The following is a 21,913-nucleotide window of genomic DNA, read 5'->3' on the forward strand; positions in this document are numbered from 1 at the left end:
TGCAACACAGGTGGTAGTTTTCCACAGCTCCCAAGGCCTGCCTTGCCCTCTCACCAAGTTTGAGGCCAGTATCCCTCGTAGGGGTTGCAATAACCAAACTCCTGTGCACCATGTCAACTTGCAGTTGCAAAGGCTTGTTGGCTTCCTTCCAAGAAGATCTTCAGGCTCCAAGTAGCAGCAACCACAAGCACCTCCAGTGACCAGAATCTTCAGGCACACCACATCGTGTGCATCGTGGCCTGCCTCTTTTGGTGAGCTGCTTGAAGTCCTCTCGCGACTCCAGTGCCTCTGGCCTGTGGGTCCTCTTGAGGGTCACACTTATTTCTTTTGGGCTCCCCTGATTGCTCAGGCATGCCCTGACTGCCCTACTTGTGGTGAGTCCCCTGGACCTTGCTGGCCCCGACGTTGCTCTTTCTTCACTTCCTGCATTAGTTGCATTTGCCCAGGCTTGTTGGTGTTCCTGCCGGACACCCACCGCTCTGCACTAGACATCCTTCGTGGGACAGCTCGTGTACGGCTCCTGGTCCTCCTCAGCATCGCCCGGTCCTCACAGATGCGGAGTCAAGGCCATCGTCACCCATCCTGCAACACCTGACATTGGAAGGCATTCGTCTTCTAAGTCTCCTGGTCACTCCTGAGTGACATAGACTCTGTCCCCTCTGCTTGCAGGTAAATCTCATCTAGAATCCACCTTCAGATTCCACTGAACACTTTCTACTTTTTCATCAGCGGCACTTTCCTGAAGTCCTCCATTGGGTCCAACTGCAGTTTCAGACTCCACTTCAGACGTACGCACCCGGCTTCCCTGGTGTAGGTAACTTGGGTACTGGGGTATCCACAGGTGGGGTGGCTCTCTAACCTTCTGTCTTCCATGGGGTTTCTTCAGGGTCCACTGGAAAGGCTCCTTAATCTTTAAAAATCCAACCATGACTTGCACGTAAAGTTGTACAGGGCATGCGGTCGTGTTCCCACACTGCACACGCTCTCCGTGGGGTTCCTAGTCACTCACCTTGGGTAGTTGCTTGGGTCTCCAGCACTTCTACATCCTCTCAACATAGTCTTGACCCAAGTCGTGGTTCTTATACCACTTTCTTAGTAAATGGTTTGCACTCCCCCCAGTCCACTGTGTATTCAGTGTTATTTACTGTGTTTCTTTGCTAAAGTATTGTATGCATTGGGTTTATCTCTGTGTAGGAGATATTTGAATGTACTAGAGAGTATTATCTAATTATTCCATATTTTTATAAATACTTGGTGTAGTTCTTTTCACTTCATCTATACTATAAGATTGCATTCTGGATGGTACACACGATTGTGAATATGAGAGGCAAGATGGCGGCCGTATAGCTGCGGTCGTTAGCAGTAGGCCGCAATGAGGAAACGTTCGTAACCCCAGGGTGATGTTTGTTGCCGAGATTACAGCAACCTGTGGACAGGACATTATGAACCAAGCTACCGGCGATAAATTATGATTACCGTATTTGTGTGCTGTGGTTCTGGGAGATTCTTGCTCCGGGCTCTGGCGCAGGCTGCTACGGCTCTCACTCCCTGCTGCTGGCGTTCTGCGAGCATCGGTGGGCGGGGCTCGCGAGCGAAGCGGCGGAGCAGAGCAGGGTCCCTTGCGGAGACGAAGCACAGGAGCGGAGTTAGGAGCCACAATTTGGATTTGGGTGGCGGCAATACCTGGAACCCGACGTGTCCGGCGAACCTGAGAAGGATTAGGAGAGGAGGCTGCTCACTGCGCCCAGGAGCTATGGCACCCAAACCAAACAACTCCAAAGCGACAATATCCAGGAGAAAAGGAGGGGCAGAGGGGGGAACGGCAGTACTGGCTGCGCCGGATGAAGGAGACCCCCGGCCGAAACTGCAATCACCCACTGCAAGGAAACATCAGCAGCTGGCAGTTAAGACACGTCAGGCAACTGCCACAATTGCAGAAATGTTCTCCAAAAGCAGTAAGGCAAAAGGAGTAAAGGAGACCCCACCCCAGGCAGTGGTTGGGGCAACGCAGGATATTGGGGGGTCAGGATGCATTATCCATCTGTCTAATCGGTATAGAAGAAGGCGCTGAAGGTACGGCTGCCCAGAAAGTATCAGCTGAAGCTCCTCAGGGTGATAGTGTGCAAGTGACTGAATCCGCCACAGAGCCCGACATAAGTGGGTACTCCGCAGTGGGAAAGTTTGAAATGGACCAAGGGATTCTGGACAATATTGCAGGCACCTCTCCCAAGGCAGGCCAACATACCAGCAGTGTTCCCTCCCAGGTGGTGGTAGCCCCGGGTCCCCGCAATCTCAACCCATTATCTTTTGAAGCTAACGTTGAGGCTACCCCAGGTGGAGCATCGGGTGGCCTGGTGGAAAAAGTCCCAAGCGAGTGTTTTTTCTCGGTGTCCGAAAATGCAGAATGGTCAGACGAGGATGAGCACAGCTCCTACCTGGAAGGTAGTATTCAGGACTCAGGAAGCGATCTGGAGCAAGAACCCCCCACTACAGCGGTCAGGCCAGGGGCGGCATCTAAGGGGCAAGAACACTATGAGCTAAGCTGGGATCATTCATCGGCCATGCCACTACAAGGTAGTCCAAATACGGAGGCATCCCAGATGTCGCTCCTGGAACTGATTCACCAGGAAATTATTGCCCATTGTGAGGAGACTCGCCAAGACAGTAAGAAATCACAAGCCGCAGTGAGGAAGATGCAGGGGGTGGTGAGGAAAGTTCCTAAAGCTTGTACGAATCTGGGGATAGAGTCTCAAATTTGGAGGAGCGAGTTGTCTCAACTGAGGCCGAGGCACCAGCTGCTGTAACTAAAGTAGATGCCAACTGTGCACAAGTGGTAGACATTCAATGGAAACTCGAGGACATGGAAAATAGAATGAGACGTAACAACCTTAGGGTCCTCGGGATTCCAGAAGGGGTCGAAGGGTCAGACATCAGAGCGTATACTATCAATCTATTTGGTCAAGCTTTTCCAGAGCTCTCCAGCTGGAACTGGCCCTCCGAAATTCAGAGGGTACATCGCACCCCCTTCAAAGTTCGGAAAAACACAAGGGAAGGGGACAAGCCAAGGGCCATTCTAATCTTCCTCGGCAATTTTGTACTGAGGCACTTAATTGCAGAGAAGGCAAGACCGGATGCGAGGAGGACCAGTGACGGGGTCTCATTCTTCGTTCGGCCGATTTCTGCCATGTGACGGTGGAAAGGAGAGGGAGGTTGCGGCAGTTCATTAAACCGTTTCAGGAAAAAAAACTTCAGGCCTTTTTGATAAACCCTGCCCAGCTAAAGGTTATTAACGAAGGGAGGACCCATTACTTTGACACAGAGATAAAGGCGAAAGAATACCTTGACACTTTGTGTAACTAGGCTCTAGCTGAAAGTGCATGAGTGGGCACTGTGTTTGTTAAGGATATCTTCCAGGATGCCGCACTCTCCTTTTCTTTTCCAGGTTTTCAGGTTGTGTACTGGACCTCACAGCGATTAGGTGTGTTTATTTTCCTGGGGGCGGGATGTTAGGTTGAAATTATTTTGTATCTTTTTCTATTCCTCATTGTAACCACTGCTTTACATCACACGCACAGACAAGGTCTGAGCGCCTCGACTGAGGGAGTGCAGGGGGGGGGGTTGGGACAGGGGGGCTGGTGGAGGGGGCAGAGGGTAGGGCTGGGGGTTGGGGGGCTGAGGGGGGCGTGGGGAGGGGCCACGGGGTGAGGGGGGAAAATGGAAAAAATGAGATAATCTGGTGTTGTGTTGAGATTGGTATCTACAAGCCCGGCTCTTTAAGTGACATAACTGTGTCGGTTGAAATAATGTTATTGGATATTTGGGGAAGAATAGAGCAGACAGTGGTAAGGATGGTCAGTAGACTACCTAATGCTGAACATTAGAATTTGCACAGTCAACGTCAGCGGCCTGAATGACTGGAAGAAGCGGCAAAAGTTGGATTATTTCGTTAAATATAATGGGATTGATATACTTTGTCTGCAAGAGACTCACCTCCCTTGGGCCAAACGGAATCTATTATATATCAAGGGCTTCAACCTGATAGCTTGCACTTCACAGACATCAACAACTAGGGGGGTTGCGATTTTAGGTAGATCATGTTTAGGGGGAGGGAAGCGGGTTAAATGTGATAGCCTGGGAAGGTGGGTAATTGCAGAGTTATGCCTAGGGTATACAATCTGTTCAATCTACGGGTCAAACTGCGATGATCCTGATGTTTTTGATTTTTTGGAAGAGGAGTTAGCTGGCTGGCCAATCCCAATGATAGTTTGCGAAGATTTAAATATATCCACAGACTGGCATAAAGCGATTAAGTACTCAGGGCGAAAACCCAGGGTGTTCCGGGCTATATCCTCTTTAATGAGCTCACACTGGCTAAAAGATGTTTGGGGGGGAAAGGAGCCTCTGAATCCCGGGTTCACTTATTTTTCGCACCCGTTTCAAAAATATTCAAAATTAGACTACTTCTTTATTTCATCTCCTGAATTGAATAGAGTTAATATCAGGAAAATACCCAGAATAATCTCGGATCATAATCCGCTGATTTTAACCTGTAAAGTAATTAAAGCAGCGAAACGGCATTCCAGATGGACCTTTAAGAGGAGGTTATTATCGGAACAAAGATTCTTAGAACATATTAAAAAATGGACAGAGGAGTTCTTTGACACATACCGTTATAGCACATCCAGGAATGGCGTCTGGGATTCGTTTAAGGCGGCTCTTAGGGGGGAAACCATCTGCTGCTCAGCGAGACTTAGGAAAACGGATAGGGGAGAACTAGATAGACTTTTGGGTGAACTAGCGAAGGCGGAAGAACTGCATATTAGTGATATAGGTAGGGGTGTAGACGGGACTGAGAGCCAAAGAGGCCTGGCAATTATCAAAGCGGAGCTCCAAAAATTGGTTACGCAGAAGGCTGTAGGGGAGTTTCGGGCATCTAGGGCAAAGAGGTATGAGACAGGGGAACAGGCAGGCAGGGTACTGGCGCTCCGTATCAGACAGGATAGAACCAGGAATATCATAGAGAGCATACAAGAGGATGGTAAGAACTATTCGGAGTCAAAGGAAATTTTAAAGGTCTTTAAAAATTTCTATCAAAAACTATATGATGAAGAGACCTGTCAAGAACAGCAAGTGGATGAGAGTGGGGACAGGGGCCCAATGCTGGATGTACCATCTAGAGAGGAGCTGGAAAGGGACATAACTAGAAGTGAGATTCAGGCTGCCCTAAGGGATCTTGCTGCCGGAAAGGCAGCAGGCCCGGACGGAATTCCCCTGGAAGTATATAAAAACATCGAATCTGAGACGGTCCCAATTTTACAGGATCTTTTCAATGGGATACTGTGTACAGGGGACATTCCGGATTCTTGGAAAGAGACCAATATCATCATCTTTTACAAGAAGGGCAAACCTAAGGAGAACCCGGGCTCCTACCGCCCTATCTCGCTTATTAACGCGGATACCAAGCTATATTAGAAAATCTGGGCCAAAAGGTTGGGGAGGATCATTGGCGGTCTCGTCTCTCCCTGGCAGCATGGGTTTGTGCCGGGTCGAGGCACGACCGACCATACTCGACAAGCTATAACACTGTTTGATGCCCATGCCGCCAGGGGGGGAGAGATGGCCCTGATCCTCCTCGACGCAGAGAAAGCATTCGACCGCGTGGTCTGGGAGTACTTGTGGGGGATCCTTGTGGGTAGGGGATTTGGCCCTAAGACCATCAGAGCTCTCAGAGCAATGTATAAAGATCCGGTGGCAAGGGTGTCAGTAATGGGAGAGAGCTCGGACAAAATTGTGATCAAGAGAGGAACTCACCAGGGATGCCCCTGTTCTCCGATCCTCTTCTCATTATATATAGACCCACTGATCCAAAAAATCTTGGGATGCCCACAGATTAATCCTCTGCTGCTGAATGGGTTCACAAATAAACTGCTAGCATATGCTGACGGTCTGGCGGTCTTCACCACCGATCCACAGCAGGCGATGCCGGTACTTGCTGAGCTGGCAAAGGATTTTGGAAGTAGGTCTGGGTATCTGCTAAACGAGGGGAAAACGCAGATTATCTGCACCCAGAACATCCCTAAGTCAGACAGCAGATACAGAGATTCGGCAGTTTATTTGGGGGTAAGAATTAATGCCTCAGTGGACAAGATCATCACTGATAACTACTGCCTCCTTATGGGATCGATTGAAACAGAATTAAAAAGGCTGGATGTATTACATCTTTCTCTGGTAGGGAGGGTTAATGTCCTTAAAATGTCAATATTCCCCAGGGTATTATACCTGTTCAAAGCCATCCCATTATTGCTGGATGAAAAACTAATAAAAAATCTGGAATCAATCTTCAACAAGTTTATCTGGCAATATGGGAAGACTAGGCGCTCCATGAAGCTTATGTCGCTCCCGTTTGAAAGGGGGGGTATGGCCCTACCAAACCTCCGTTTATACCATCTGTCATGCCTTTTGGCTCATATATCTATACTGTTTCAATCGGTCCAAAGTCCGCAAGAGGCTCTGGGAGATAGGCAGGATCCCCCATCCATTTTTTAGCTTCTACTAGGGAAGAAGGCTATTGGGCTACTTTTGAGTGAGGTAGACCGGAGATACTATAAGAAGGCCCGGTATAAGATTCTGGATGGGGTCTGGGGGACATGGAAAGCTATCCAAAAAATGCAGGAAATCCCTAAGATCAATGCTCATCATCTCCTCTGGAATTCTAGCGTGTTTCCCTTTTTAGGTACGGATAGGAACTGTCTGTTTTGGAAAGAACATGGAATAAAGACATTATGGCGGGAGGGGAGGTACTTAGGTTTGAAGTGATTCAGCATAAGTTTGGGATCCCCTCTAATCACTGGTTTCTCTATAGACAACTGTTCAAACAGTGATGGCATTTAGGCCGAGGATTTCAATAATGAATCGTATTCCCCTAATTGATTACTTATGGAATGGGGCAATAAAATCAAACTAGTCTATAACCATTTAATGGTGGGCATCCAGGACGATTTGGAAAAAACTGAATCTGCAATTGCGGTGAAGCTAGACGATCCAGATGTGAGTTTAGATTTAGCACTTGCACTAGATAAGAGACTTTTTCGATCCTCTAACCTACGGGCTCAGCACTACAAAACGCTGTTTAATTTGTATCATACTCCGGCAAAGCTGCATGCCTGGGGTCTGGTGGAGAACGATAAGTGCCCTAGATGCGATAAGGGCCCAGCTGACTTAATTCATATGTTCCATCAGTGTGATCAGCTATCTTTGACATTAAGGGAAATTGAAAATTTCTTGGAGGGGCTGCTAGAATGTAGGATTGTTCTATCCCCTTCACTAATGCTATTAGGTGTAGATAAGAAACTGCAGTTAGGAAGTGCTGCTGAAGCTTTGGTTTTTATATCTACTGCTGTACTTCGCATTCTTATTTCAGCAGGGTGGAAAGATTCCCCCCCCCCCCACCTTTCAAATGTGGATAGCAAGGCTGCTAGGACTGCATAATATCGAATCTTGCCTCTATGAGCTAAAAGGTAAAAAATACAGGGAATTAGGACGAAATATCTGGGCACCACTTGCTAGGTGGAGAAGTTTGAATGGCTGAGTACGTTTTTTTTAATATGTATCCTGATTTGTATTGTTTATTGAACTACTGTCGGAATATTTTAATAGCACAGTTTTAGATAACATATATTTATTACTGAATTGTTATTAATCTGCATCATGAGTTACTTCTTAATGTTTAATTGGAATAAGGATATAATGAATTTGTATATACCTCTCTTATGTATGACATCAATTATCTCAATAAACAAACAAAAAAAAAGATTGCATTCTGGTAAAACAAGCTGCTTTACACTCCTTCTGGACTAAGGCTGAAGGCTGCTCTCAACAGCTATCTCTTAGAGAGCTTTCTAAGTTTGTCTAAGACAACTTAAATCACCATAAGGGTTGTCTGGACTGGTGCAAGGTTCCCACTTACATTAGGGGACATCATATACCAGGCCAGCTTTTAACACCTGGGGTGTCCCCCTTAGTGGCAACTTGTAAGTCCAGTCAAATGAGGTGTGCATATGTGTTGACATGCACCTCCTGAATTGATGGCCATCTGACAGAGGTCAAAAAGGGGCCTGCTGGTTCTCTAAAGTTGACCTCAGCTCAGGATACCACCAACTCCTTCAGAACCCCCAATCTAAGTATATCACAACATCCTTCACACACCTTGGCATCCAGAGATACAATGAACTTTCTGATGTCCATAGCAGATCAGGTATTTCAGAACACAATCTGAGAGGTCGGTTCAGAGATCATGGCAGTCATAAAAGTCAGTGATGGCATTTTTGTGCATGCCAAACCCCTAGAAGAACCCCACTCCAGATTCGCCATATCATAGAAAGACTACAAAACTGTGGCCTCACTCTTAATTGTAAAAATATTAGATCCTCAAGCTTTTTTGGATACCAGTTCTCAGCTCAAGTGGTTGCTCCTGAATCCTGACCCAGTGAAAGTCACACATAAAGTTTGCACCTCCTCCCTCATCTCTTTCCAAGTTCAGGGGCTACCCTTGAAAGTTCACATATAGTGAAAGGTTCATCACAAATCTAACATCTTTGACTTGCCTGTTAAGAGAACTTACAAAATCAAAGTCTGTTCGAGGCTAGAGCATAGAACATCAGGCCACCTTCCAAGAAATAAAAGATGTACTATTGGCAGAAATAACTCCTCTACTTTGAGCTGGCTAAAACACCTAATTATGAGTGGAGGCGAGTCCCATGGGATAAGGAGTTGTCCTATACCAAAAACAATCCTTTGGGGAGAGGACACCTGTTGCCTGTGCCAGTTGAGCTCTAGCTCCAGCTGAACAAAACTGTCCCAAATAGAGAAGGAATCAATTGCAATCCACTGTGAGTGCCGACATTTCCATCTTAAGTTCTAAAGGCCTTCCATCACAGTCAGCACATACAATAAAACCATGAGTTTCCCTACTCAAAGGATTCTGTTCCAGGCCTCCATCACATATTAAAAAAGGGATCCTTTAGTTGTAAGATCACTCTTTAGCCACCAGATTTAGATAACCCCGCAGACTACCTTTCAAGGCTTCCGAAACCCGGTACATCACCTGAAGAGCAATGAGCTTCTGAAACAGAATAATACATTCTGGTTAGTCGTGGAATGCTCATGTACACTTCCTATGCCACTGGAACACATCTCTAGTACCACTTCAGAAGATTAGTGTCTTCAACTTGCCATTTATGCAATTACTAGTGGTTATTGGAAGTTGACCCACTCTCTGGAAGATCGACAAATCCTCACACCTTTGTACAATATGAGGCATAAACAAGCCCTGTTGCTGATGCTGTCTTCTTCAGGGAACTCCTTAGCAATTTCTTAATCTCTCATGCAGAAGGCAGTACAGTTCGCTCATGCTGGGCATCAAGGGATTGTTAAGACCAGGAGTCAGTCCTGCAACAAGGTATGGTTTCCACAGCTAGACAAACTAGTATAAATGGCTGTAAAAGAGTGCCTCGAATGCGACACCTCCATTCCTCAAGATCTTCCCGCACCCCTCATCACAGGAGACATTCCCCAAATCCTGTGGATGAGAGCAAGTGCAGACTTTGGGAATTTGCCTGATGGTGCCACCTGTTATTGATAACAGACATAGATTCAAGGTATCAAGATTCACAGATTGTGAACGCCACGTTGCCAAATAAGCTCATTCCAAAATTTGGGAAAGATCATGGCTATAATGGTCACTCAATGACCTTTGGATTAGCAATAGGTTTCTTTTATGAGGGTCAGGAGTTTGTCTGCTACATCAAGTCGTTTTGCACCAAACACATCTGTATCACTCCAAAAAGGTTGCAATCCAATGAAGTTGCTGAACAATTTATGGGAACTATCAGTAAGGCAATCTGGATTGCTCATGCCTCTGGGCGAAATATGCTTATAAACACACCTAGGTGCATTTTATGTTGGGTTTTCCTCCACAAACCATGAGTTACTAATGGTATTGTCATGGTTATGTGGCAAAGTGAATAACTAGGCAAATAGCATTTACCCTGGCACTTTTTTAGGTTCCACTGCAAGGCCAGGATTTCCCCGGTGGCATCTAATCATCACTGTGAGGCATTAGCACTCCAGTTTGTGGAAAAAATGGAGCAGATTTACCGGGACCTCTCCACGGGGAATACCCACACTGAAAACGCTGGGCTAGTAGGGCCAGACAATGGGATGAATAATGGCATGTTGGCTCTGCCATTGCTGTCGCCTGAGGAGTTTCAGATCTTAAGTGCTAAGATTAAGTCGGGTTCGCCGGCTGACCCACTGGCGGCGAATCATTTTCGCCAGCTCTTACCTCTTAACTCCTCGATGGCCTTAGAACTGGTTAACCTCTCTTTGAAGTCAGCCTCCGTCCCTAGGGCGTGGAAGCCTGCTAAGATTATTCCTGTGTTAAAAAAGCCATCACTTGACCCGGACGACCCAGACAATTATCGCCCAATATCTCAGCTCCATTTCATTGGCGAAAGTGGTGGAGGCACATGTAAATTCCATCTTATCTAACTACATTGATGAGCACAACATCTTTGACCCATCCCAACACGGGTTTGCCCACGCCATAGTACGGAATCCGCTCTTCTGGCGGTCACGGAATCCATCCGTAGTAGGTTGGATGTTGATGATTCTGCAGCCTTGATCCTATTGGATCTAAGTGCCGCATTTGATACGGTGTCGCATGAGATTCTCCTTCATTGTCTTTGGACGATCGGCATTAGGGATGTTGCCCTGGAATGGTTTCGGTCCTTTCTGGCTGAGCGGTCGTTCCAAGTGTCCGTGCCGCCGTTCCAGTCTCACGAACATGCTCTGGGCAGGGGGGTTCCTCAAGGTTCCATCCTGAGCCCACTTTTATTCAACCTGTATGTGGAACCTTTGGGGGAGGTGGCCAGAGGCCGGGGGTTGTCCTTGGTGTCGTATGCTGACAACACCCAGCTGGTGATCACCTTCTCCAAAAAATGCAGTACTAACCAGGAGAACTTCAAGGAGGACTTATCGATTATCTTGGACTGGATGAAGGCTAATTGCCTTCAACTAAATGCCAGCAAGTCCGAGATTCTATTGTATGGGAAGGACCAGGGACTCTGGTCAGAGAAATGGTGGCCTGAGCATCTGCAACCCGCACCGGTGCCGAAGGAGATGGTGAGGAACCTGGGTGTTTGGTTCGATACCGGACTAACATTCCATAAGCAGACAAAAGCTGTAGCCGCAGCCTGCTTTGGGCTTCTGAGAGGATTGAGGCCTTTGCTTGGCTTCTTTCCTCCCAGAGTACGCCAGACCATCCTGCAGGCTTCTATCCTTGCGAGGCTTAATTATGGCAATGCCTTATATCTAGGTGCCAATAAAGCTAGCATCAAGCGCCTGCAGAGGGTCCAGAACGCAGCCGCACGTATGTTAGTGGCTCTCCTAAGATCTCATTCAGTGGCCCGGGTACTTTTGAAGCTGCACTGGTTGCCAATCGAAGCCCGCATTCAGTTTAAGGCGCTATGCATTGCGCATAAAATTCTGCGGCTCCAAGCCCCTGTGGGGTTATTGGGTCTACTGAAGCCATACTTGCCTAGTCGCGCTCTGCGTTCGGATAATCAAGGTCTGGTCTGTGTCCCTCAAGTTAAGAAAGCGAGGGCAGGGGGTCGTTCGTTTGGCCTCTTGGCGGCCAAACTGTGGAATTCCCTTCCAGCAAGCATTCGAGCCACCCCCAACCTTCTGACGTTTCGATAATCTTTGAAGACCTGGCTGTTCCCTACTATGTGATATCCATCGCTCGTTGTGTTTCCCTGTTCTTGTCTGGTTTCTGGTTGCGCTAGGATGCCTCGTCGCTGAGGCAGCCATGCGCATTACAAATCCTGTAATAATAATAATAATAACTTTACTGTGTTTGAGCTGTCAATCAACAAAGCACACAGCCTGCACCTCTACAGTCCTCTAATCCAGACCAAATGCTCAGTCCACATGATTTGTTATTAGCCATGTGGAGAAGTTGCCTCTTGCCTCTACCAGGTGTACCAGATCGTCCCTTGGTTTATGCAAAATTGTAGTCCTACTTCTATACTTGTGGAACGCCCCAGTTTTTGGTTTTTAAAATCTGGTCACCCTAGAGAGAGTGAAGTAAAGACAGACAGGTGATGTGAATACATACAGACACAAGTGACAGAGAGGGAGAATGTACAGAGAAATAAGAAAGAAAAAACTATATATAGAGAAGGTATGTGATGATAGATTGAAAAAGTTGTAGAGGAACAGCAACAGAGGTAGTGAGAGTGATGTACGGTAGTGAGAGAGAGGAAGAACAGATAAAAAGATGGAGATGGGAGTTAAGGTAGTGAGTGGTAAGGAAGAGCAAGGAGTGAAGAAAGAAAGAGAACTGAGGCATCGAGATACGTGGCGAGATGAAGTAAAGAGAGAGATGAGTGGCAAAGTGAGGTGGGAGTCAAGTCAAAGTAAAAAAAAGTTTATTGTATATGATTACTTACAATCGTTACAATTTACACTTTAAAAAAGTATTAAACTTAATCTTCCATAAAATATCATTTATTGACAATGAGCTTGACAGTATTAAAATCCCAATACCATTAATAAAGCTAATAAAATATTGGGTAACTGGTTAAACAATCTTCGAAATTCCATTCTTTACAGAGTGAGGTGAGATAGATGGCTAATAGAGGCAGGGAGGTGAAATGGAAACAGACCAGTGAGGTACAGACAGAAGGGTGAGGACGAGAAACAACAACATAGAGTGAAAGGAAGGTATAGGTGTGAAGGTAGGCACAAAGAAGGGTAGAGGAAGTTGAGGCCTGAGAGAGATGTAGAGAGATAAGTGGGGTAGAATGAGGTGTATTTGAAGGTAAGAGGAGACAAGGTAGAGAGAGGGACAAAAGAGAGGGGATAGGTACTTAGCAATGTGACTGTGAGGGCAGGTCCATGGGGGGAGGCAGAGGTGTGAGTTAGAAGAAGGTAGGTCATGTAAATAGAGAAATACATGAGGTAGAAAGATAGGTGATGGAGAGACAGAGAGTGGTAGAGGATGATAAAGAGAAATGACACAGCCCCTCATCAACAGGCGTAAGATGTAGAGTAGCCAGTCAAGGAGTAATGCGCTCAAGATTTTGGCAATGAGAGAGTGTGGTGATGAGAGAAATCAGCAACATTATCTCACCTGTATGAATGTGAGCCAGAGGTGTCAGTATGCAAGGTGCTGAGTGTTCATGGGGTAGATTCACAAAAGCTAGGGTGGCCACCTCCTACAGGTCACAACAGATACTGATTCCAGTCCTGGAATTTTGTATCATGGTCAGATGCACTCTTGGCGTTGTCTTCTTTTCCCTCCATTGAACTAGTTAAACTAACTCAGATCAATCTATTGCTTTATAGGTGTAAAGCTCAGAAATGGAGACAGTGTCCATAATGACCTAGCATGAGGTGGTTACCCTAACAAAAGCTTTTATGTGTATGGGAAGTAATACTACATGAGTACTCCTGCTTGATCTTTTTGAATCAGCCCTGAAACTTCAGACTCACTATTATTGAAAAAAAAAAAGCAAAGAGGGCACAGTCCTTTCTATTTGTACTAATTGTATATGAATATGCCCTGCTATGATTTTTTTCCACTTTAGATTTTATGGGACAAGTAGCTAAAAGAGCAAAAGGAGTACATACTCTAAAATGCCTCCATGAGTAGGCCCGCTGTGTTTTCCTGAGAACGAGAGTCCTGTGCAGCTGTGGGATTTTCACAAGTTATTCTGTCTATACCTTGCAGCAACCGGGATTATGTAAACAGCAGCCACATGTGGCACTCTGTCATAAATATATCTATAAGCAGGGGCGTGACTTGGTCAGTGAGATTGGGGGGGCAGGTGGCGGGGGGGCTTCAGATTATCCAACAATCACACTGGCATATCATGTTAAAAGCAAGGCACATGAGAGAGGCTAAAAGAGCAGTAGAAAGGGAGACGAATGCGGATTGGATAGGTACTGTGTGAGAGAAAACACTATCGGCCACTGCATCAAGGTAAATTGCATTCGCAAACGGTGCGAATCGCAAAATTCGGCCGTTTGCGAATGCAATTTCCTTTTTTGGGATGCATCATGTTTTTTTATTTTTTCGCAATTTAAGGAATCGCGATTATGTTGCCATTTCTTAAATTGCGATTGCATTTAAAGAAATCGCAATTTGCGATTTCTTAAATGTAATGCATCACACTTTAGAAATTGCGAATTTGCAAATAGGGAGAGGTAAATTACCATGAAGTTCACCTTCATGGTAATTTGCGAAAACTTTGAAAAATGCACAAAAGTGCATTTTTCAAAGTTTCATTTTACACACACAAATGCCCTTGGGGCATGTGTGTGTGAAAAATGTTCTTAAAGTTAAATTTCAGGGGTGCAGGGGGGGGTCCTTTGGACCCCCCCTGCACCCTTGAAATAGCATTCTCATTTTGCGATTCCTTAATTGCAAATTGCAAAATGAGAATGGCTTCCCATTCATTCCTATGGGCCTCTAGGCCCATAGGAATCAATGGGAAGGGATTCCTTAATTGCGATTCGCAAATTGTGAATCGCAATTAAGGAAATTTAAGAAATCGCAAAAAAATTGTGATTTCTTGATGCATAGCCATTTGCGATTTCTTAATTGCGATTCCTTAATTTTCGCAATTAAGAAATCGCAAACGGCAACAATGATGCATGTGGCCGTTTATTTTGTAAAATAACCAACATTTTTTAAGACTCTCAAAGCAAAGAGGGGGAGAGTGTGTGTGCGTTTTCGTCAGTGTTTCTGTATTATTTCCTGGCAAAATCCGACAGACGTTTTACCGTACCTGACTAAAAGCACCTGTACCCAACTATTTACGAGAAAATATATTTGTTAGAGGGTGTAACACCATAAAACCCCTAACCCCGACCCCCGTCTCAAGTTAAGCCTCTGTCTATAAGAATACACTTGTGCAATGGGCCAGGAATATGGGACCACTTTTGCATTCGAATTCTTATTTGCTTTCCACGTGTGGGGGGCGGAATTGGGGTGGTTATTGCAAAAGTTAGGAAACCTTGCCTATACAATCAGCCTACTCAATGGTACTCAATTTATTAATGAAAATGTGAAACACAAAATCATTGGATAAAAACCTTTGACCTATAGGATACTTATAGAGCTCTGCAGTAGGAGTATTAACCCAATGAGCTATTTTACCAGCTTGCCTGCTCTTGCTGCCAAAGTCTTAGGTACATGCTGTAACTACTCTTTTCCAACTTACGTATTTAATTCCTCTACCAGGATCCAGCTTCTCGCCAGTTAACAGGGTTGCCATTAAACATCTGGTAAATAAATAAAAGCAAACAAATACAGAACTATCGAGGGGGAAAACGACAGTGAAAGGCAGATAATGCACACGTTCGCGCAGCACGCCTTTTAACGGTTTCTAACAAAGCTCCATGTTGGATCAGTCGCCTTTCTCTCTACTGATCCATTTATAGAGCTCAGCTGTTAAACGCAAGGACCAATGGGGCGAGGATGCTGCCGCGCATCTACCTATCAATGAGATGTTTCCTCAGGGATGCTCTTCCAATGAACATGTGGCACTCGGCAGCGACAAGGGCGACAGCGGCCATGCGTCAGACTGTGCTTTTCTCTACATCCAATTGCTAGCGACTGAAAACTAACCTGCCCTGCTCGTATTGCGTCTTGTTACCAAAAAGGTACAGAAATGCACTTTTTTTTCCTGCTGAGTGAAACATTCAGTAAATAATGTTGATACGTACTTAGCAGCTACTCCTGCTAAAGATGTTATATAAAAAGCTTTAAGTCATCATGTTATTAGCTGTTACCAGGGTTGTAGCGCTGCTAGTCAGTTGGGAATGAATTCTGTAGGTGTGTGTTGTTTTTTGTTTCTTCTGAGTGTTATTTTTAAAATTCTTTAAATAAATATTTTAATACTATAATACTTGTAAGTGAGCCAATAGACTATAATTAGAGCTACCGGTTTTATGGATTTTCCTTTTAAACATTTCCACCTGTATTTATCCGAATTTATTATTTGGCCATCTTATTGGTATTTATCCATATTTGTTTTGTGTTTTGAGTACAAATGGAGTTGTAAAATGGTAAATGTCCACATTTATTCAACTCTTGGAAATGTACTCACACATACGTGGATGCCTGTCGAATTTTGGCAAATGAAGCAGCCACATATAACAAAACACTACACTCACAGGTACTATTAGCATTATACCACAAATATATGTTAACATATGCCTGTATTTAAGGAGCCGCATCCTGTTTTTCAAATCCCCATGCTGTTTATCTGCTCAGTTGTTGCCTTGAAGTCATGAAAGACAGCACGGAGTGTCTTTCATAAAAGCACCATTTTCAGTGTTTTCACATTGTTTTCTGTCTGTATTTATCTGTAAAAATCACTAAAAACAGATATCTGGGAGCCATAACTATAATCCACTGAATAAAACTTTAAAATCAATACACACGTTAAGTAACAATTTTAAATGAAAGGTTTTATGCTGTCGGCTAGTCCTATGCCTAATTTGTTAGGTGATGTTTTGTTAAATTGGTTCTGTAAAGTGTTAATCACACTCAGTCAGTCAGTCAGAAATAACTTGATTTCGCCGACACAACATCGGCATAAAAAGTATTCTACAGATATATACAGAAATAAAAAGAGTTATTATTTTAAAAAAATTAAATGACAAGTATTCAAACATAATTAATAATCCTAAGCTAAAAGGGGAACATTTGCTCGTAAGGATACAAAAATATTGCACAACCCAATGCCTTAAATTGCATATTAAGTATCAAAATGACAGTTTGATCTTCATTTGCTCAAAGCAGATAAGAGAAAGGAGGCCAAAGAGAAACAGGTAAAAGGTTCAGACAATAACTGTAGATAATATAAGGCCACACAACATTGTTTAAAATTCATTTTACTAATAAGGGGAACAATGCATTTTCTTCACTATAATATTTACAAAAGAATAAAAATTTGAGATCATTCTGTGGCAATCGCATGTCGCAAGGGAGAAAAGGGAGTGCAGTAATTGCATACGTTTTGGGCGGATAGCCTAATATGAGGGGGATATAATTTAGACAAAATCTCATTAAAATGTATCTATGTTGAAGGTTTGTTACGAACGATATATAAGTAGAGTTTATATTAGTTAGACTTATGCTTGGGGCAGCACAGTACAATCTAACTGTAGAAAGTTTAAAATTAATAATGTGTCTCTTCGCCTGTAGGTGGACCAGTAGATGGGTTTTCAGTCCCTTCTTGGATATTGACTGGCATATCTTTGGATCCTAATAGAGATAATGCAGACCAACCTCCCGAAGATTGGATTCAACATAACTTAGCCATCTTAATTTACTTGCACCATCCAGTTTGAGGTGGTCGTTTACAATATCTGTAGTCAGTGAGAGGGTTTCTTTACACCAGATTGAGTGCCACATCATAATTGGTGCAATACTAATCTTGTCAATGATGTAAGGAACTCTCAACTCCAAGTGGCAGTTATAATTAGAACACGATTGGGGTAGGGAGACCTGATGTTTCAGAAAGGCATCTTCTATGTGCTGCAGTTTAGAGGCATCAGAGATGCCCCAAACACCTACACCATAGGAGACCTGCACCATAGGAGTCGACAGATAAAGTTTTCGCCTCATAGACTTTTTTTATCACTTCAATTGGTTTGATCCCAAGTTTTTTCACAAATCTAAAAATGGCCCAATATTTTTTTCCATCAATGCTCACCTGTTAAAGACAATGGGGCATATTATCAAGTAAGGGCGTTACATTATCGCCGCTTTTATCGGCAGGAAACTGCCGATAAAGCGGCGATAATGGGCTTGATAATATGCTCTATGAATTCCAATCGAAGCCCATGTTAGATGTGAAGACATCTAACATGGGCTTCGATTGGAATTCATTATTGAGAGATGTAATTTCCTCAGTTCCTTAGAAATGGGGGCATATTTAGGGGTGCCTGTAATCAGCCTTGCAGCTGCATTTTGCAGTAGCTGTAATTTGTTCGCAGAGCTTTGCTGTGTATTTAGATATAGGCTATTGCAGTAATCGAGTCTGGACAAAATGTGAGAGGTGACTACTGATTGCTGACAGGTAGAGGGCAGAAAGGGTAATATTTTCTTAATCATCCTGATTACAAAATAGATTGAGGATGCTACTGCATTGATTTGGTTACCGAAATTACGTTTTTGTTCAATGATGACTCCAAGGTTCTTTACGTTCTTAACAGGAGTGGTAAGTGTCCCCATACCTTCCGGCTCCCACCTTGGGGACCAAAAGTTGGGATCATTGCCCAACAAGATAACTTTGGTCTTGCCAGACTTCAGTTTCAGGCAGTTTTGGGACATCCAACACCCAATTGCTGCCATACAGTCGTGTAACCTGTCCTCTATTCCTGTTATCAGACCCGGTCGTAGAGCCACCATAATTTGCGTGTCATCAGCGTATGAAGTCAGGCTGAGACCAAATGACCTGATCAGATTCGCCAGTGACGAGACATAGACATTAAAGAGAGTTGGGCTAAAGGAGGACCCCTTAGGTACTCCACAAGGCAGCGAGAAGGGTTTAGAGTTAAAATTGCCCAATGCCACTGTTTGAGATCTGTTCGATAAGAAGGATCTTAGAAGATCATATTCCTTGCCTTGAATACCACAGGCTGACAGACGGTTCATCAGGACACCGTGATGGACCGTATCGAAAGCCACGGACAGGTCCAGCATAATCAGTGCTGCTTTGCCTCCCCTGTCAACCGCCTCCCTTATCTCCTCAGTAGATTTTAAAATGCCAGACTCAGTGCTGTGCCCTTCTCTGAACCCAAATTGAGTAGGGTCCAGGGCGTGGATTTCTGCTAGAAAGGTGCTGAGCTGTGCGTTCATGGTTTTCTCAACCAGCTTCGCCGGTAACGGGAGGCGAGATATGGGTCGGAAATTATTAGCTTCCTTTGGGTACAAGTTAGGTTTTTTCAATAGGGGCAGTATTGAGGCCAGTTTCCAGGGATTAGGGAAGTGTCTGACTTCAAACATTGTGTTGAACAGTGGGGTAAGAACTAAGGCAATAATTGAGACTGGGCAGGGGTCATACGGGGAGCCTGATCTAGCAAAGAGGAGCAGCTTCTTTGTATCTGAGGTGGACAATGGCCTGAATTTGTTGAAGACAGATGTGGTGTCTGAAGTTGTCTGCCTGTTCTCCAACAGCACCCCTCCTGTCTTGAGTTAGGGTGACTGAAATCCAGGAAGATGGTTTCTACTTTGTTTAAGAAGAACTTGGCTATATCTTTGCAAGGTTCCTGGCTTGCCTCAACTTTTGTCACGGAAGGGGAGGACACACTTAAGACTGTTTTGAAAAGCTCTTTCGTAGAGGTATTGGCATAATTGATTTTTTTTGTGAAGAAGTTTTTCTTTGCTTCAAATATAAGTTGTTTGTAATTAAGTAGGGCCTGTAGGTCTGAACTCTTAATTCTGTTTTAGGGTCTGATTTGAATCATGGGTTTTAGGGCCTTTATCTGCCCTGAAATGGGTAGCTATGGAAATCTCAAATTGAACTCCCACATGGTCAGTCTAGGTCAGAGGCTGCGCACCTTTAAACTGTAAGTTAGGGTGATTTGAGAAAATGCCATCTAGAGTGTGTCCTGCCAGGTGCGTCGGGCCTGACACCTGCTGTGTCAGGTCCTCACTATTCATCAGTTCTAAGAGGGCCACTGTGTCAGGGTCCTCCATTAATTCCAGATGGTAATTAAAATCTCCCAGGATTGTAAAGGATTCTGAACACAGCCCTTCTTCCAGGAAGTTCCCAAAGGAGGAAGGGACAGTGTTCCTAGGTCCCGGGGGTCTGTACACTAAGATACCCTTGAAAGTCTGGTGATGTGATAGTCGAAGACTGAAAGCAAGCACCTCACAGGCCAGATTGGGGGCTGAGCAAAAGGTGGCCTTGAGCGCATTGTGGTAAATTATGGCTAAGCCCCCCCTTTTTAGGCCTCGCCTATTAATCCCGCAAGGGATAATAGGCGAGAGTATAGTGAGCAAACCAAGGTTCAAACCATCGCGGATTTCGTCCAGTTCGTGTGGTGCACTCGGGCGGAAGGCGCGTCCACATCAAAGCAGTCAGCCTCCCTCCCACAGGCATCTGAAGCTTCCCCCAGCATGCGCCCGGCCTCAGGCATTTCTCCTCCCCCCTAATTACTTTCACTTTCACGGCCGCCAGGCCGTGTCTCGCATTTCTCCCCCTGCTTTCACTTTTTTTTCCCGCTCTCCTCCTCTCCTGTCGGACCATGCCTCCCTCCTCTCCTTCCGTACCGCAACCTCTCGTCCTTTTCAGCCCCACTCCTCCACTCTGTTTTCCTAAACCCTCCCTGCTCAGCTTTCCTCTCTCTTTGTCCCCGTCTCCGCTTCCCCCACCAGCTTCTCCTGTTCGTAAACAAGCTTGGCACACACAACTCAGCTGCCCCGGACTGGCGCGAAGTAACGCACAGCATTGCTTCAAGTTACTTCCTTTTTAAACTCCCGTGGGCATGATGCAAAAGTGCGCAAAGCCACCCAAGCAACCCTTAGCAATAAAACCTACACTGTCTCAGAGTGCTTTGAAGTGGCCATCAGGCACCACGACAGCACTATATACAACGAACAATATTGGCCATTATCTCTGTCCAACGCTCCCATCATTTTCACTATGTCATTAAGATGCTACTGTACTGTTTTCACTCATGTTGTTATTTTATTACTCTTCGCATGTCTAATTTGATTAAAGATGGGCGCATCATCTTTGAAGTCATTTGCACAATTTGTTTAGCAAACTGCATTTCGTGAATGGGCCGTCTGCACTCCAGCCATCTGGTCTCCGCTTCCCTCCTTTTTCCGCGCCGCTTCCCTTCGCACCCCCGTCCTCCTCCACATCGCTGGCTCGCTCTGCCTCTGTCTTGCTCACCCCTCCCCCTCCACAGCAGCCCTTATTGTCACCTCGGCTTACACACACCCCTCCTTTCTCCCCTTTCAGCCGCTTTCGGCCGCTTTGTTAGCAGCAGAACTTCTTTTGGGGTTTTTTCGCTCTCCTCCTCTCCTGTCGGACAATGCCTCCCTCCTCTCCTTCCGTACCGCAACCTCCCATCCTTTTCAGCCCCACTCCTCTACTCTCTTTTCCTAAACCCTCCCTGCTCAGCTTTCTTCTCTCTTTCTCCCCGTCTCCGCTTCCCCACCAGCTTCTCCTGTTCGTAAACAAGCTTGGCACACACAACTCAGCTGCCCCGGACTGGCGCGAAGTAACGCACAGCATTGCTTCAAGTTACTTCCTTTTTAAACTCCCGTGGGCATGATGCAAAAGTGCGCAAAGCCACCCAAGCAACCCTTAGCAATAAAACCTACACTGTCTCAGAGTGCTTTGAAGTGGCCATCAGGCACCACGACAGCACTATATACAACGAACAATATTGGTCATTATCTCTGTCCAACGCTCCCATCATTTTCACTATGTCATTAAGATGCTACTGTACTGTTTTCACTCATGTTGTTATTTTAATACTCTTCGCATGTCTAATTTGATTAAAGATGGGCGCATCATCTTTGAAGTCCTTTGCACAATTTGTTTAGCAAACTGCATTTCGTGAATGGGCCGTCTGCACTCCAGCCATCTGGTCTCCTCTTCCCTCCTTTCTCCGTGCAGCTTCCCTTCGCACTCCCGTCCTTTTCACCCACTCTCTGACTTTCCTTCGACAATTCGCGCTCCCCGCCCGCCTTTCCGCTCTCGTTTTCCACCGTTGCCTGGGGTTTATATTATCCCCGTCACACTTTCTCCATCTGCTGGTTCACTAGTCCCACAAAAATAGAGAACTAGTCCTAACTCCTGGATGGTTTTAGTAAATA

The 21,913-nt window shown here is 45.2% G+C and overlaps 1 protein-coding gene across 3 annotated transcripts in view; it reads left to right on the plus strand.

The window, feature by feature from the left end:
• The window catches only part of DDO (D-aspartate oxidase), a 292,677-nt gene that overhangs the window by 87,642 nt on the left and 183,122 nt on the right, over window positions 1–21,913 (plus strand). Inside the window, exon 1 of one of the 3 annotated variants that reach the window (XM_078646997.1) lies at window positions 15,627–15,729. The exons of the other annotated variants lie outside the window; for them this stretch is intronic. The gene's annotated coding sequence lies outside the window, so the exon portion shown is untranslated. Of the gene's footprint in view, window positions 1–15,626; window positions 15,730–21,913 lie in introns of those variants that run through there. 3 annotated transcript variants of the gene reach the window in all.

This window comes from Lissotriton helveticus, chromosome 6 (genome assembly GCF_964261635.1).
Source record: "Lissotriton helveticus chromosome 6, aLisHel1.1, whole genome shotgun sequence".
Classification (NCBI taxonomy): domain Eukaryota; kingdom Metazoa; phylum Chordata; class Amphibia; order Caudata; family Salamandridae; genus Lissotriton; species Lissotriton helveticus.